Raw genomic sequence first — 17,918 nt, forward strand, 5'->3', positions numbered from 1 at the left:
ACAATTTGATGATTCATCGCTTCTTTCTGTCACACGTTTTCTATTGTTATTACCAAGGTTTGAAAAAGGTATTACCATATTATTTACCTATTGTTACTGTACTGTGATGTATTTAAAGTTAAAACCGATTAACCTGTATAGGTTTTGTCACTCCTTCTGAAGTTGATTCTGGCAAAACATTTCAAAAAAAGTTTTGACAGGGGGGGGCAACGATGACTGGGAATATTGCGTAAGTAGGTAAAGGAGTGATAGTTTGTATGAATGGGACATTCTTGAAAGACTCAGTGGCTAGATGTAGAGTCACCCAGGGGCTGAAAAAGTCTGGAAATGGCCTCTGTGACCGACCGCCTATTTCCCCTGTTAGAACAGATTCAGAAATGAGTCATGGAAAATATAATCCTGGTGGCTTACTTTGCCATAATAATGAATCATGAAACTGACTCCATCCACGTGCTTTCTCTCCTAAACGCCTTATACAACTGCAACGCTAATGATCAATAATGTGTTGACATTATTAAGAGAGCTGACCAGTCGCTTGTGAGTCTCACGCAGAATCTTAATGGGCTGCTTTCTCCTTGCTGCAGGTCCATGCAAAGGAAGGTCCTCCAGAGACCAAGCAGTCCAGCTGAGGCCCAGCAGAGTTGGCACGGATCAGTGCATATCAACCTGTTTGAAATGCATTAGGAAAGGCGAGCAGTGTAAATTGTTTTGATCATGGAATGACACTTATATTATACACCGTTATACAACGGAACTGCAGTTAGGGCAATTGGGCTGCATGGAAATATGCCACTCTATGTCACTGGATGAAAGAGGAACCTATGAGAGCAGTGAAACGTATTCACTTAACACATAAACAGTAGCTTCCAGTATATTTATTACTGTTGCACTATAGCGGTGTCATACTCAAATGACCTGGGGGCCACTGAGCATCTTGCCTGGTAAAAGAACAAAAACTGTTTATGTAGTGACTGAGCTTAAACTTATAATATCAAAGTGAAAGTGCTTTTTCTGATTTGGAACCATATATACTTATGCAATATACTATACAATAATGACTTATTTATGATGCAAAATAAATATAAAAAACAGAGAAATAAATCTGAAATTAAGTAAATAATAATGTGGTCGACTGACATTAACTCTTAGTGCTCACACGGCACGGATCTGTGCCGCAGGTGCACCCATGGTAAATTGCCATGGGAATAATACACAACTCCCTATATGGACATCCTGGGGGTGTGTTTATGTCACATCACAAAATAGACTGTATTTCTTTTGTTTTTGTTCATAAAAACGAGCCAAGTGAACTTCAAACTGTGACATGTTTCCAAATTTCCCAAATTCAATCCAATTTTTTATTGCGAGTACTTTTTGGTTCTTGAAAATTCAAAAAAATGTTTCATCAGGTTGCCTGAATTTGTGATTGTGTTTAAAAAAGGGATGATCTTAGGGCTAAAACACCAAAGAAGCATTTTAAATGTAATGTTGAATGTAATACATTTAATAATGTGATAATTACAGCCAAATTGTTCCTCGTGTCTAAAGAACACGCTTGTGAGTCACAGCATACGACCGAAGCAGAGCTTTGGTATAAGGAGCAACTTGATATTAAGTCATGCCCATCAGCGCTAAAGGAAATCAGATCCTACTGTGTGGAGATTTTTGTTCTGCAACAGGATAGCAAACAGATGTAGGCTACTTGTTGCAAATAAGCATCCCAGGACGAAAAAATGAGGAGTGAGGACAATCGCTGTGTGACATTAGATACAGCACTGAGAGGGAATACTTTACTTCCTGTTGCTACAACACAGAGTCCATAAGTTCTGCAGCCATTTTAGCGTCCAAGCAACACCCACAGGGTGTGTTTCTCAGACAAAAGACTTGCTGGACTATATACAAGCACTAAGAGCTGTTTGTATTCTTCCTCCACTATGTGGTGAGAACTTATTCTTACATGAGAAAATAATTTGCATGTCTTTTTTCTTGAGGTGTAATTAACTGGTTGTGTCCGAGTAGCACGGAAACAACAAATGACCTAAGAGAGACAAACATAATGTATGTAGAGTCAGATACACTCTAAGTGCTAAGTAGAACCATATAAGGTTCTTCGGCTTGTCCTCATAGTAGAACCCTTTTTGGTTCCAGGTAGAACCTTTAGAAAAAGGTTCTACCTGGAACCCTTTTGGAGGGTTCCACCAAGGACCCTTTAAAAGGGTTTTTGAGTGGTTTAAGGAAAGGGGTTTTAAAGGGTTCTCTGGATCAAAATGGTTCTTACTGGAACCATTAGTGTTACCAAGAACCCTAACCAAATGGTTCCAGGTAGAACCTCAGCCCTTGTAGAAGGACCCTTTTGGAACCCCTGGCTAAAAAGTCTACAATATCTTAAAAATATATTCATTACTTTACAAATCACTGCAAAACATCAGACAGCAACCGTTTGGTGAAAGGCTAAAATGTGTATAACTCTCCTTATTCTGGATTTATTAAGATATTTATGTTTTTTTCTATTGATGTGCCAAGATTCTTGGACTTAAAATGTCTGCAATACTGTCTGTTTTCTGGCACCAGTATTATGGCTTTGCCACTGCCTGAAGAAATGATAAACCCAGTCTATTTCACTTTCTGAGTTTTCATTTAAGACGGGCGTGTATTTGTCTCCGCTGCCTCGTTATTTTTATTCTTCCTCCGTGCACAGTAATGTTTTTCCTCCCTCGTTGTTCACTTGAGCTGAAGGTGCGTTTTCAGGGAGCCACTCAGCCAAGGAACGTACATACATGATTCATCTTTAACTTGTTCTGTTATACGTCGCAGTCGCGAGCAAGTTATAAGACGCCAAAGTGATTCAGTCAAATAAGTCATTGTTCACCATTCTACATGTCATATTCCTTACATAACCATGTTTGCATCATGATAATCAAGGAAATGTTATTTTGTGGTCCTCTAATTCTGACAACAAGAAGGTTCAACTCCCAGTTTGAGCAATTCTCTCAAGACTTGATGATTGAGGATACCTTGACGGGAGACATTGGTGTGTGTGTATACGTAGCTGTTCTGGACGTTCTCCAGTCTTTGCTGTTCACAAATGACAAACACGTCTCGTGTGATTTGAGTTCAAAACAGCAGGTAAATCACCGCCTAAGATAGTCATGACTAAAATCACACACAGCTCCAGCATGTGTGTGAAATGTCAGCCTGTAACTGGATGCTCCCATCCCTGCTGATATTTTCACACGTATAACAAGGCAACAGGATGATTGGAGTGCAGAAGGACTGGCTTTTTTCTCTCTCTCTCTCTCTCTGCCGGTGTGATGTTTGGTCACACGCAGTGAACACAGTGAAAACTCTCTTAACAGTCCTGGAACTGCTTTCTTTGCTGGATGAAGAGAAACAAAAACTATCGAGACCGGGGTTCCCTGGGTTCGAGCCCCGGTTGGAACAAGGTCCTTTCTGCAAAGAGTTTGCATGTTCTCCCTGTGTGCGCGTGGGTTTTCTCTGGGTTCTCCGGCTTCCTCCAACAGTCCAAAAACATGCAAATTTGGGGATTGGGTGAATTGGTCACTCTATATTGACCGTAGGGTGTGAGAGTGTGAGTGAATGGTTGTTTGTCTCTGTATGTGGCCCTGTGATGGACTGGCGAGCTGTCCAGGGTGTATCCCGCCTATCGCCCTATGTCAGCTGAGATAGGCACAGCAACCCCCGCGACCCTCTGGTGGAGGATAAAGCAGTAGATAATGGATGGATGGAATCAAGAACCCAATAAAATGTATACAAAAGTTCATCCAGTTTTCTTTAAAGCTCACATAGAGTGGTCCTGTTGCGCATATATGTTAGTTATGGAGGTCTACTTACATACATTAACTTGTTTTTATGGTCAAAAACCTCCTAGTTGCTGTAAACTAGCCTATAGAAATCCTCTTTTCTGACGATGTTCCCCAGCCGCGATATTTCAGAGTCAACTCTCACACCCAGAAGACAGACTGTGTTGTGATTGGCCAGCCAGCGTAGAGCCTTCCCAACTGTCTTGTGATTGGCCAGTACCCGGAAGTGACATATTCAGCACACCTGCTCTCAGAAGCGCAGCTCCCCCCTCTGGAACGGTGGATGCACTGCTACTCATTATCAAAACATTGTTTTAACAACGTTTAAAAATAGCTTCTTCACGACTCCCCGCCACAGTCCCTTTTATGACTTTGACCCGGAGTCAGACCCAGAGTCAGAAGACACTGTCGCTCGTGAAACACCTCCACAATGGACATTCTTCTTCTTCTGTGGTTCAATGTACGCAACCGGATGTGCCCGGGCTAGTGCCCGAAGCAGGACGATCTGCTGTTCAGGAGAACCGCTGTTTACGTAACCGAACCAGGTTTTTTCAGAGATCTCGCTGAGCCCGAGATTACAATAAAACACAGCGTTCTCAGCAGTGGCTGAACTGTTTGTTTTGAACCTTCAGAGCTTCGTAAACAAGGTAATGACGCAGATACACACTATAAAACAGCGTTAATTGGAACTTCCAGTCTAGGTCCACTTTAACCACCAGAAATTTACTGGACATCCTTGTCATTCCAATTGGTTCAATACTATGGAAGCAAAAAACTGTAGTTATTACAAATGCTGCCATCTCTTAAGGAACATGAATACCGCAATGGTTTCATCTTTTAAAAAAAGTAGATCCCGAATTCCCCATATATGTTTTTGAAACACTGATACAGTATATCAAGAAAGAGTCATCGATTGTTCTCTTTGGTTGAGAGACATCACCACTGTGCAGCAGGTAGGAGTGAGGTAGGAGTGAGATTATCCTCCTCCCATGAGGGGAAAAACCTCCCTGACCCTGGACAAGTCAGTCTGTCATAGCTGATCAAAAACCACCTCCTCCTTGAACACCACCACCACCACGCAGCCAACGCTGCCACTTTCTCTCATCTTTGTTATTAGGTGCTGCATTCATCTCTCTTTTTGAGTTTCATACGTGGCCACTAAGTGCTCCCTCATGACGGCAGCACTCTGCCAACTTCTGTCTTCCACGGTGAAAAGATAAGTGAGTCAAACCTGCTGCTTTAAGTGGTTTCAGAGTCGCACTCGTGTCGTCACTTCGGACAAATGTCACACTGACGTGTCCGTCCGCAGACCTCGACTGACGCGTGTCACTTCAAAAGTGTCGCTTGTTAATGTTAGTTTAACAGTTTGCCTGTTATTTGAACCTCCTCCCGATCATTTTAAACCGGTGAATAAATGGATACCGAGCTTGAATTATCTTGGACACCGATTTGATGGTTTGAGATTAATGACTTTCTTCAAACAAAGACAGTAACAAAAATCCGTTCCGTTTGGTGTAAAAGAACCTGACTGTCCTGAGCAAGTTCTGGATATACTGCAACGGTGGGGCAACAGAGCTGTTCCTCAAAACTGGATCACATTTGGACCAGCAGGTGGAGGTCCACCGCTTGTCTCAGCACTATAAAAGTATGGAGACACCCAACATACCATGATGTAGTCGTGTGATTTTTGAACATCACGCCACACCGAGGAAACACTTTTTGGGTAAAGGTCAAAACTTTGTGAAGTGAAATTCAATCAATCAATCAATCAATCAAATTTTATTTATATAGCCCACAGTTTACAAAACACAGTTTGTCTCACGGGACTTCACAGGGTTGGTAACATCATCTGTCCTTAGACCCTCGACCAGGGTAAGGAAAAATCTACCAGGGAAAATCCCTTATAACAGGGAAATTGAGATACAATATTTATTAACAGTTTCTACAGATAGAAAATGTACAGTTTTTCAGTTGAATCTTCTTTCTTAGTTTGCCACTAAAGCAAAATGGTATTGGTCATATGCTGCTATCTAGTGGCCTGAAGAAGAGCTACATGGTCCACATCACACTGACAGATTCCAGAATGATTAAACGTTGAAAAAACACTGAAAAACACAAGTAAATTCAACTTGACAGTGCATACTATTAAGTAATAGTAACCGTTTTGCCCATTAGTGTGACCATTTTGAGATTTTCCACTTTACATGAAAATGTAATGGTGTTAATTACCTTTTTTTGGGTAGATTTTCTCATTTGGTGAAATTGCTGATCTTTGCCACATATGTTATAAATTTGTAAAAGTTTGATCCTTTAATAAACATAGCTTTGTAAATGCTATTTCAGGATTACAAAAAAAACTACACTTCACCAAAACAAGAAAAATGTGGATAGTTTTGAAATACTGAGTCACTTTTTTAATCTGTTTAAAAATTAGGTAAAAATCCACTGTCAGTGACACACTTATCTGTTAATAATCTACTGAAACAAATCTCAACGCTATCCCTGGCTACCAGGTAGCTTGGTGATCTAATCCCACACAAATGGAAAAAAAAGAGTCAACACAATAGTTATGATTTATTTCTTTAAAAGCCGTGAAATTTGAATTTTTAAGGTTGTGAACTATAAAGGTTGAACTTTAAAGGTTATGGACTTTGAAGGCTAAACAGGCAAACTCAGCATAAATCAAAGATAATAAACATATCATGTAGATAGCCTCCATTACTATTCCTCTCACGTCAGGGGCCACAAATGACGTAAGGGCCTGTCACAGGCAGCAGGTGGCAGTGTTGTTTCACAAATCTGATGACCTGCTCTCCAGTGTGATTGAATGAAGGGCTGCAGGAATACAGTCCATTTCAATGGAGGCAAGACAGGGAGAAGAAGCAGACAACTGAGTCTTGGAAATGGTTGCCTAACAGAGAGCTAAACATAATTTTAAGTTATTGTAGACTTTTATGTGTTGAGAGCCATGGTTTTTTTACTGACACCATGCCTGCCTGTCTTCTAGGTGCAGCGGGCACGCACAGTGTAGCACATGGGTATGTAAAATTCTTGCTATGTATCAGTAAGCCAAACTTCATCCATTTAAAATGTAAAGTTTTTGATATAGCGCAGAAAAGTAATAAAAGTATCGTATGAAGTTTTTGTCAAATTTTGGACCATATAGTATAGTATGACATTTTGGTCAAATTTTGGACGACATAGTATAGTATGACGTTTTTTAAAATTTTGTACCAATTTTTTTTTTCCAAAAATTTTTCACATTTTGGACAATATGGTAAAGTATGACATTTTTGTGAAATTTGGGACCAAAAAATTTACTTTTTTTCAAGTTTTGGACAATTTTTTTTTCAAAATATTGTAAAATTTTGGACGACAGTATCGTGTGATGTTGTCAAATTTTGGGCCAACATTTTTTTTCCAAAAATTTGGCAAATTTTGGACAAAATGGTGTAGTATGACATTGAGGTCCACAACATAGAATAGTATGACGTTTTGGTGACATTTTGAGCTAAAAAAAAGAAATTTCAAGAAAATTATCAGATTTTGGACGACATAGTATAGTATGATGTTTTTGTCAAATTTTGGACCAATATTTTTTATTCAAAAAAATGGTCAGATTTTGCAAGAAATAGTGTAGTATGATATACAGGTCGACAACATAGTATGAGGTTTTGGTCACATTTTGGGCAAAAAAAAAAAATTCAGATTTTTGACGACATAGTATAGTATGGCGTTTTTGTCAAATTTTGGACCAAAACATTTTTTTCAAAAAAATGGTCACGTTATGGACGACATTGTATAGTAGGACGTACTACTTAGTATATTATTAAGTTTTTGTCAAGTTTGGGACCAAAAAACTTTTTTCAAAAAATGGTCAGATTTTGGACGACATAGTATAGTATGACGTTTTTGTCACATTTTGGACCAATTTTTTTTTTCCAAAAATTGTCACATTATGGACGACATAGTATAGTAGGACATACTACATAGTATAGTATGACGTTTTTGTCAAGTTTTGGACCAAAAAAACGTTTTTCAAAAAAATGGTCAGATTTTGGACAACATAGTATAGTATGTCGTTTTTGTCAAATTTTGGACCAATTTTTTTTTTCCAAAAATGGTCACATTATGGATGACATAGTATAGTATGACGTACTACATAGTATAGTATGACGTTTTTGTCAAGTTTTGGACCAAAAAAACTTTTTCCAAAAAATGGTCAGATTTTGGACGACATAGTATAGTATGTCGTTTTTGTCAAATTTTGGACCAACATTTTTTTTTCAAAAAAATTGTCAGATTTTGCAAGAAATAGTGTAGTATGATATACAGGTCGACAACAGAGTATAGTATGAGGTTTTGGTCACATTTTGGGCAAAAAAAAAAAAATTCAGATTTTTGACGACATAGTATATAGTATGTCGTTTTTGTGAAATTTCGGCCCAAAAATATTTTTCAAAAAAGCTGACAAATTTTGGACAACATAGTATAGTATGATGTTCTTGTCACATTTTGGATAACATAGTATGGTATGACGTTTTACTTTTTTTCAAGTTTTGGACAATCTTTTTTTTCAAAATATTGTAAAATTTTGGACGACAGTATCGTGTGATGTTGTTGTCAAATTTTGGGCCGACATTTTTTTTCCAAAAATTTGGCAAATTTTGGACAAAATGGTGTAGTATGACATTGAGGTCGACAACATAGAATAGTATGACGTTTTGGTGACATTTTGAGCTAAAAAAAAGAAATTTCAAGAAAATTATCAGATTTTGGAGGACATAGTATAGTATGATGTTTTTGTCAAATTTTGGACCAATATTTTTTATTCAAAAAAATGGTCAGATTTTGCAAGAAATAGTGTAGTATGATATACAGGTCGACAACATAGTATAGTATGAGGTTTTGGTCACATTTTGGACAAAAAAAAAAAAAAACAGATTTTTGACGACATAGTATAGTATGACGTTTTTGTCAAATTTTGGACCAAAACATTTTTTTCAAAAAAATGGTCACGTTATGGACGACATAGTATAGTAGGACGTACTACTTAGTATATTATTAAGTTTTTGTCAAGTTTGGGACCAAAAAAACTTTTTTCAAAAAATGGTCAGATTTTGGACGACATAGTATAGTATGACGTTTTTGTCACATTTTGGACCAATTTTTTTTTTCCAAAAATTGTCACATTATGGACGACATAGTATAGTAGGACATACTACATAGTATAGTATGACGTTTTTGTCAAGTTTTGGACCAAAAAAACTTTTTCCAAAAAATGGTCAGATTTTGGACGACATAGTATAGTATGTCGTTTTTGTCAAATTTTGGACCAACTTTTTTTTTCCAAAAATGGTCACATTATGGATGACATAGTATAGTATGACGTACTACATAGTATAGTATGACGTTTTTGTCAAGTTTTGGACAAAAAAAACTTTTTCCAAAAAATGGTCAGATTTTGGACGACATAGTATAGTATGTCGTTTTTGTCAAATTTTGGACCAACATTTTTTTTTCAAAAAAATTGTCAGATTTTGCAAGAAATAGTGTAGTATGATATACAGGTCGACAACAGAGTATAGTATGAGGTTTTGGTCACATTTTGGGCAAAAAAAAAAATTCAGATTTTTGACGACATAGTATATAGTATGTCGTTTTTGTGAAATTTCGGCCCAAAAATATTTTTCAAAAAAGCTGACAAATTTTGGACAACATAGTATAGTATGATGTTCTTGTCACATTTTGGATAACATAGTATGGTATGACGTTTTACTTTTTTTCAAGTTTTGGACAATTTTTTTTTCAAAATATTGTAAAATTTTGGACGACAGTATCGTGTGATGTTGTTGTCAAATTTTGGGCCGACATTTTTTTTAAAAAAATTTGGCAAATTTTGGACAAAACGGTGTAGTATGACATTGAGGTCGACAACATAGAATAGTATGACGTTTTGGTGACATTTTGAGCTAAAAAAAAGAAATTTCAAGAAAATTATCAGATTTTGGAGGACATAGTATAGTATGATGTTTTTGTCAAATTTTGGACCAATATTTTTTATTCAAAAAAATGGTCAGATTTTGCAAGAAATAGTGTAGTATGATATACAGGTCGACAACATAGTATAGTATGAGGTTTTGGTCACATTTTGGACAAAAAAAAAAAAAAATCAGATTTTTGACGACATAGTATAGTATGACGTTTTTGTCAAATTTTGGACCAAAACATTTTTTTCAAAAAAATGGTCACGTTATGGACGACATAGTATAGTAGGACGTACTACTTAGTATATTATTAAGTTTTTGTCAAGTTTGGGACCAAAAAAACTTTTTTCAAAAAATGGTCAGATTTTGGACGACATAGTATATAGTATGACGTTTTTGTCACATTTTGGACCAATTTTTTTTTTCCAAAAATTGTCACATTATGGACGACATAGTATAGTAGGACATACTACATAGTATAGTATGACGTTTTTGTCAAGTTTTGGACCAAAAAAACTTTTTCCAAAAAATGGTCAGATTTTGGACGACATAGTATAGTATGTCGTTTTTGTCAAATTTTGGACCAACATTTTCTTTTCAAAAAAATTGTCAGATTTTGCAAGAAATAGTGTAGTATGATATACAGGTCGACAACAGAGTATAGTATGAGGTTTTGGTCACATTTTGGGAAAAAAAAAAAAAAATTCAGATTTTTGACGACATAGTATATATAGTATGTCGTTTTTGTCAAATTTTGGACCAAATTTTTTTTTCCAAAAATGGTCACATTATGGACGACATAGTATAGTAGGACATACTACATAGTATAGTATGACGTTTCTGTCAAGTTTTGGACCAAAAAAACGTTTTTCAAAAAATGGTCAGATTTTGGACGACATAGTATATAGTATGTCGTTTTTGTCAAATTTTGGACCAAATTTTTTTTTCCAAAAATGGTCACATTATGGACGACATAGTATAGTAGGACATACTACATAGTATAGTATGACGTTTTTGTCAAGTTTTGGACCAAAAAAACGTTTTTCAAAAAAATGGTCAGATTTTGGACGACATAGTATAGTATGTCGTTTTTGTCAAATTTTGGACCAATTTTTTTTTTTCCAAAAATGGTCACATTATGGATGACATAGTATAGTATGACGCACTACATAGTATCGTATGACGTTTTTGTCAAGTTTTGGACCAAAAAAACGTTTTTCAAAAAAATGGTCAGATTTCGGATGACATAGTATAGTATGTCGTTTTTGTCAAATTTTGGACCAACATTTTTTTTTCCAAAAAATTGTCAGATTTCGGACAGAATAGTGTAGTATGACATCAAGGTCGACGACATGGCTGTTAAAGCATTGTGTTTAGCTCAGATGGTAGAGCACCCATCCTACCCTCTATCAAGGCTAAACTCCTTGCTATAAACAAACCTGGTTCAAATCCCACACCAAGCCTTTTTTCCTGCATGATGTTCCCCACCTTTCTGCCTCCTGTCTCTCTCCACTATACAATCAGTTAAAAAGGCAAAAACGCCCCAAAAAAACTATTGCCCAATTTTGGACAACATAGTATAGTATGTCGTTTTTGTCAAATTTTGGACCAAATTTTTTTTTCAAAAATGGTCACATTATGGACGACATAGTATAGTAGGACATACTACATAGTATAGTATGACGTTTTTGTCAAGTTTTGGACCAAAAAAACGTTTTTCAAAAAATGGTCAGATTTTGGATAACATAGTAAATAGTATGTCGTTTTTGTCAAATTTTGGACCAAATTTTTTTTTCCAAAAATGGTCACATTATGGACGACATAGTATAGTAGGACATACTGCATAGTATAGTATGACGTTTTTGTCAAGTTTTGGACCAAAAAAACGTTTTTCAAAAAAATGGTCAGATTTTGGACGACATAGTATAGTATGTCGTTTTTGTCAAATTTTGGACCAACTTTTTTTTTTTCAAAAAATGGTCACATTATGGATGACATAGTATAGTATGACGTACTACATAGTATAGTATGACGTTGTTGTCAAATTTTGGACGAAAAAAACGTTTTTCAAAAAAATGGTCAGAATTTGGACGACATAGTATAGTATGTCGTTTTTGTCAAATTTTGGACCAACATTTTTTTTCCCAAAAAATTGTCAGATTTCGGACAGAATAGTGTAGTATGAGATCAAGGTCGACGACATGGCTGTTAAAGCATTGTGTTTAGCTCAGATGGTAGAGCACCCAACCTACCCTGTGTCGAGGCTGAACTCCTTGCTATAAGCAAACCTGGTTCAAATCCCACACCAAGCCTTTTTTCCTGCATGTTGTTCCCCACCTTTCTGCCTCCTGTCTCTCTCCACTATACAATCAGTTAAAAAGGCAAAAACGCCCCAAAAAAACTATTGCCCAATTTTGGACGACATAGTATAGTATGACATTTTTGTCAAATTTTGGACCAAAATCTTTTTTTTTTTTTACAGAAATTGTCAGATTTTGGACGAAATAGTGTAGTATGACATTGAGGTCAACGACATAGTATAGTATGACGTTTTGGTCTTATTTTCGGCTAAAAAAAAGAAAATTCAAAAAAATAATCAGATTTTGGACGACAATATAGTATGACGTTTTTGTCAAATTTTGCACCAATATGTTTTTTTCAGAAAATTGGTCCGATTTTGGACGAAATGGTGTAGTATGACATTGAGGTCGACGTCAAAGTATAGTATGTCGTTTTGGTCACATTTTAGGCTAAAAAAAAAGAAATTAAAAAAAAATTATCAGATTTTGGACGACATAGTATAGTATGACGTTTTTGTCAAATTTTGGACCAAACTTTTTTTTTTTTTTTTTTTTTAATTGTCAGATTTTGGACAAAATAATGTTCAGGGCAGTGTTTGGCCCGGATGATAGAGCACCCGACCTCCCCCATGTGTTGAGGCTATAGTGGCGACCCTGGTTCAAATCCCGCACCAAGCTGTCTTTCCTGCATGACATTCTCCACCGCTCTGCCTCCGGTTTCCTGTCTCTCTCCACTATACTATCGATTAAAAAGGGCTAAAACGCACAATAAAGTTGCCCAATTCTGTACGACATAGTATGGTATGACGTTTTTGTCCAATTTTGGACCAAAACTTTTTTTTTCAAAAAAATGGTCAGATTTTGGACGGAATAGTGTAGTATGACATTGAGGTCAACGACATAGTATAGTATGAAGTTTTTGTCAAACTTTGGACCAACATTTTTTTTTTTTTTTTTTTTTTTTTTAAATGGTCAGATGTTGGAGGAAATGGTGTAGTATGACATTGAGGATGACAACGTAGTATAGTATGACGTTTTGGTCACATTTTGGGCTAAAAAATAAAATAGCAAAAAAATGTTCTGATTTTGGACGACATAGTATAGTATGATGTTTTTGTCAAATTTTGGAACATAAATTTTTTACCAAAAAAATTGTCAGATTTTGGACGAAATGGTGTAGTATGACATTGAGGTCAACGACATAGTAAAGTATGACGTTTTGGTCACATTTTGGAATAAAAAATATTTTTTAAAAATTGTCCAAATTTCAGGGCATTGTTTAGCTCAGATGACAGAGCACCCCACCTGCCCCATGTGTTGAGGCTATAGCCTTTGCTGCAGGTGACCCTTGTTCAAATCCCGCACCAAGCTGTCTTTCCTGCATGTCATTCTCCACCTCTCGCTCTCCTGTTTCCTGTCTCTCTCTACTATACAATCGATTAAAAAGTCAAAAACACCCAAAAAAGTATAGTATATATGTATATATATATATATAGTATAGTATGTCGTTTTTGTCAAATTTTGGACCAATTTTTTTTTTTCCAAAAATGGTCACATTATGGATGACATAGTATAGTATAACGTACTACATAGTATAGTATGACGTTGTTGTCAAGTTTTGGACCAAAAAAACGTTTTTCAAAAAAATGGTCAGATTTTGGACGACATAGTATAGTATGAAGTTTTTGTCAAATTTTAGACCAATATTTTTTTTTTTTTTTTAAATGGTCAGATTTTGGACGAAATAGCGTAGTATGACATTGAGGTCGACAACATAGTATAGTACGACGTTTTGGTCACATTTTGGTAAAAAAAAAAGAATTTCAAATTTTTTTACAGATTTTGCACGACATAGTATAGTATGACGTTTTTGTCAAATTTTGGACCAATTTTTTTTTCAAAAAAATTGTCAGATTTTGAACGAAATGGTGTAGTTTGACATTGAGGTCAACGACATAGTATAGTATGATGTTTTGGTCACAGTTTGGAATAAATAATGTATTTAAAAAAAAATACAGTGCAGTGTTTAGCTCAGATGATAGAGCACCCGACCTGCCCCATGTGTTGAGGCTGGAGTCTTTACAGATGACCCTGGTTCAAATCCCGCTCCAAGCTGTCTTTCCTGCATGTTGTTCTCCACCTGTCTGTCTCCTGTTTCCTGTCTCTCTCCACTATACTATAGATTAAAAAAGGCAAAAACACCCAAAAAAGTTCCCCAATTCTGTTTGACATAGTATGGTATGACATTTTGGACCAAAACATTTTTTTTCAAAAAAATTGTCAGATTTTGGACGAAATGGTGTAGTTTGACATTGAGGTCAACGACTGGTAAAGTATGACTTTTTTGTCAAATTTTGGACCAATTTTTTCTTTACTTTTTGGTCAAATTTTGGACATTTTGTAAAAAAAAAAAAAAACTTTATGTCAAATTTTAAAGAATAGTTTTGGTTTTTTTGTCAAATTTTGGATGGCATACTAAAATATGACTTTTATGTCAAATTTCACACAACATACTTAATTATGACTTTTTGTCAAATTTTGGACGGCATACTACAGTTTGGTTTCATGACTGGTAACTGGAAACCTGCTTTTTCCTGCTCTGACTGACAGGCAGCAGCAGACAGTCCAGATCCAGCCCCAGCTCTTCCTAATTGGATTTGTGAGGCATCCTGCTACAGGCCTCTAATAGCCTCTTGTAAGTCGCCTCGGGCCCGTTGTGAACCACTTCCTCCCCGTTGAGAGTAAGAGACCTCCTGAAAGGCATTTTTGGCTGCACACCATGATTCCTCTGAGCTATTTGGCACTTGTAGATTTTGAGGAGCTTTGACAACAATGTCAGAACAACAGGAGATATGGCAGGGAAGAAAAGGAAACATAAACTGGGTGCAATGTTGTACCATTAAAAGGCAGTAGCCACTGCCAACAGATGGTGGTTTTGGATTTTGGACTTTGTACCACAGTCAGTCCAGGATAATTCATCAATTATATGAGCCTGTGTTTGACTTTCAAACCTAAGCAAGGAAATGAGAAATAAAAAGAACATTTTCAAAAGTTTACTGTATACCATGGAACTAATGAAACTCACCCTTAAAAACCCACAGAGGGACTTATTGAATAAGCATTACAGATCAACCATCCAACCAACCAACCTACATATATCTACATACATACAGTTTTAGAGAAAAGTTAAAAGTCTCATATTCATACTTTTTAACCGAAAAAATATATATATTTTGAGATGTAATAGAAACAAACATTTCTATAAGTTCTGACAAGGACTGCATAGGTTGTGTTCAGGACATCTGTGGCTACTAGCATACTGTAAATCAAAAGGTTTACTGTGCAGTTTTAGAAACATTTCAAATTTGTGTCCCATATTTACACTTTTTAACCCAACAGTCGTACAAAAAATCAAAACGTGCATATCAATGCAAATACTTCCATTTATTATGTTGTGTCTTGGCCAATTAGTATTACACAACCTTTAAAATCCACACAATCCTTTAAACTTCTCGACCTTCAAAGTTTGCAGCCTTGCAATTTCACAACCTTCAAAGTGTTTGGCCTTCAAAGTCCACAAGCTTAAAAGTTGAACTTTAACGTTCGCAAACTTCAAAGTTCACATTTCACAGTCTTCAATGTGTGCAACCTTTAATGTGTGCACCCTTCAAAGTTCACAACCTTCCAAGTTAGCATTTCCAAGTTTGGGGCTTTCAAAGTTTGCATTTCATGGCCTTCACATTTCACAGCCTACAAAGTCCTTGGCCTTCACAGTCCACAGCTTTCACAGTCCACAACCTTCAAAGTGATGGCAAATTAAAAAAAATTAAAAAAGAAATCACAGTCTAAGGTCAGCTCCTGATCAAACTCAGAGTAAAACCTTTTAAAGTGTTTATGGTTTATATAACCCAAAATCCACTTTTTCATACATATTATGTGCTCCTGCATTGTCTAGTCTAGTTTTTGTTTCATTCTCGTAGTGTTTCAAAAAGTCATGTAAAATAACATGGTCGCGGGCCGCGGTTGCATAGCCACTGTTAGCAGCGAGACGCCATGTTTCTACCGGAGCCTGTAAGGACAAACGCGAGAGAACAAATCAAGCGTCTCTTTACTTGTAGCTGAAGTCCCGCCTCCTCTCTCTCCGCTTCGTCTGCTACGGCCGCGGTAGCTCGCCCTCTCCCTCGCCTCACGAACCTCATCTGCTGACACGGAGAAAGACAACGAGGACGACATTTGACCTGCTGAGGATACCGTAGCGCTCAGGGAAGGGAGGGGGTGAGCAGAGCAGCAGTTCTTTGTTGTAAATTTCAGCCTCTCCTCTAGATGGCACTATAAACTACTTACTTCACCTTTAAATGTAAGTCTTTCCCAACTGTGTTGTTATAATATACAGAATCATCAGCTCATGAAGTTTGCCTTTGCCACAGTCTGACAACAAAGTCTTATAGTAAATGGCCTTCGAAGAACTTGAAATATTGCCGTGAGTCAGGGAGAGGGCTTCTGAGAAATCACTGTGCTTCCAGGGGAAATAAATAAAAAAAAAAGAAGAAGATGGACTGGTCGTGAGCTGGTCTAACTGTTCCAGAGCTGAAGAAGAAGGAGTAGAACATCAGCGCTGAGTGATTAGAATAACAACAGTGGGTAGACTGCATTTTAGATCTCTGCTGTGGAACATGCGTGAACGATAACTCAATTTTTCAGCCGCCAGCATTTGATCTAGCTCTATTTCTTCAAGTCAACGGCTGTGTGTGAGTGTGAGTGTGAGTGTGTGTGTGTGTGTGTGTGTGTGTGTGTGTGTGTGTGTGTGTGTGTGTGTGTGTGTGTGTGTGTGTGTGTGTGTGTGTGTGTGTGTGTGTGTGTGTGTGTTTGTGTGTGTAAGAAGCCTGTCCTCCCCTGCGTGAGGTAGTGCGGGAAGTAGGGAGGCAGGGGAGGGAAGCTCTTATATTAATGGCTGCGGTTAACCTGGAAGGGTCAAACCCATTGGAGCTGTTGATGGATCTGGTCTGCAGGAGCCCTCTGTCTCTCTCACTCTCCCAATCTCTCACTCTCTCTTTATCATTTACATAAACACACACGTGCGCACACACACACACACACTCATACATGCCCACATGTTTGCAGACCTGCATGTTTGCATGATCAGTCTATGGCTGTTGGCTCACAGATGATGTTGATGATAATGGCCAATACACTACCGTTCAAAAGTTTGGGCTCACTTAGAAATGTCCTTATTTTTTAAGGAAAGGAACTTTATTTTCAATGGATATAACATTAAATGAATCATAAATACACTCTATACATTGTTAATGTGGTAAATGACTATTCTAGCTGCAAACGTTTTTTAATGGAATATGTACATAGGTGTATAGAGGCTCATTTCCAGTGTTCTAATGGTACATTGTGTTTGCTAATCGCATTAGAAGGCTATTGGATGATTAGAAAACCATTAGGACAGCTGAAAACAGTTTTGCTGGTTCTTTGATGAAAGCAAAGTTTGAAGTTTGAATAAAAATCATTATTTCTAATCTTGTCAATGTCTTGACAATATTTTCTATTCATTTTGCAACTCTTTTGATGAATAAGAGTCTGACTTTTAATGGAAAACACACAAAAAAATTCTATAGGTGATCCCAAACTTTTGACCGGTAGTGTATGTAGAGTGGAAGTTTTTGTTTATCAGAGACAGCAGAAGACACCGTGTCATTGCATGAGGTCAACCTGAGTGGGCCGAGCCGCAGAACAACAACTGTGTCTCTTTAAGGAGCAAAACAAACAAAAAAACGTTCCTTTTATTCTTTACCATGAAAACG

Source organism: Microchirus variegatus, assembly GCF_963457635.1.
Source record: "Microchirus variegatus genome assembly, chromosome: 8".
In the NCBI taxonomy this organism is placed as follows: Eukaryota; Metazoa; Chordata; class Actinopteri; order Pleuronectiformes; family Soleidae; genus Microchirus; species Microchirus variegatus.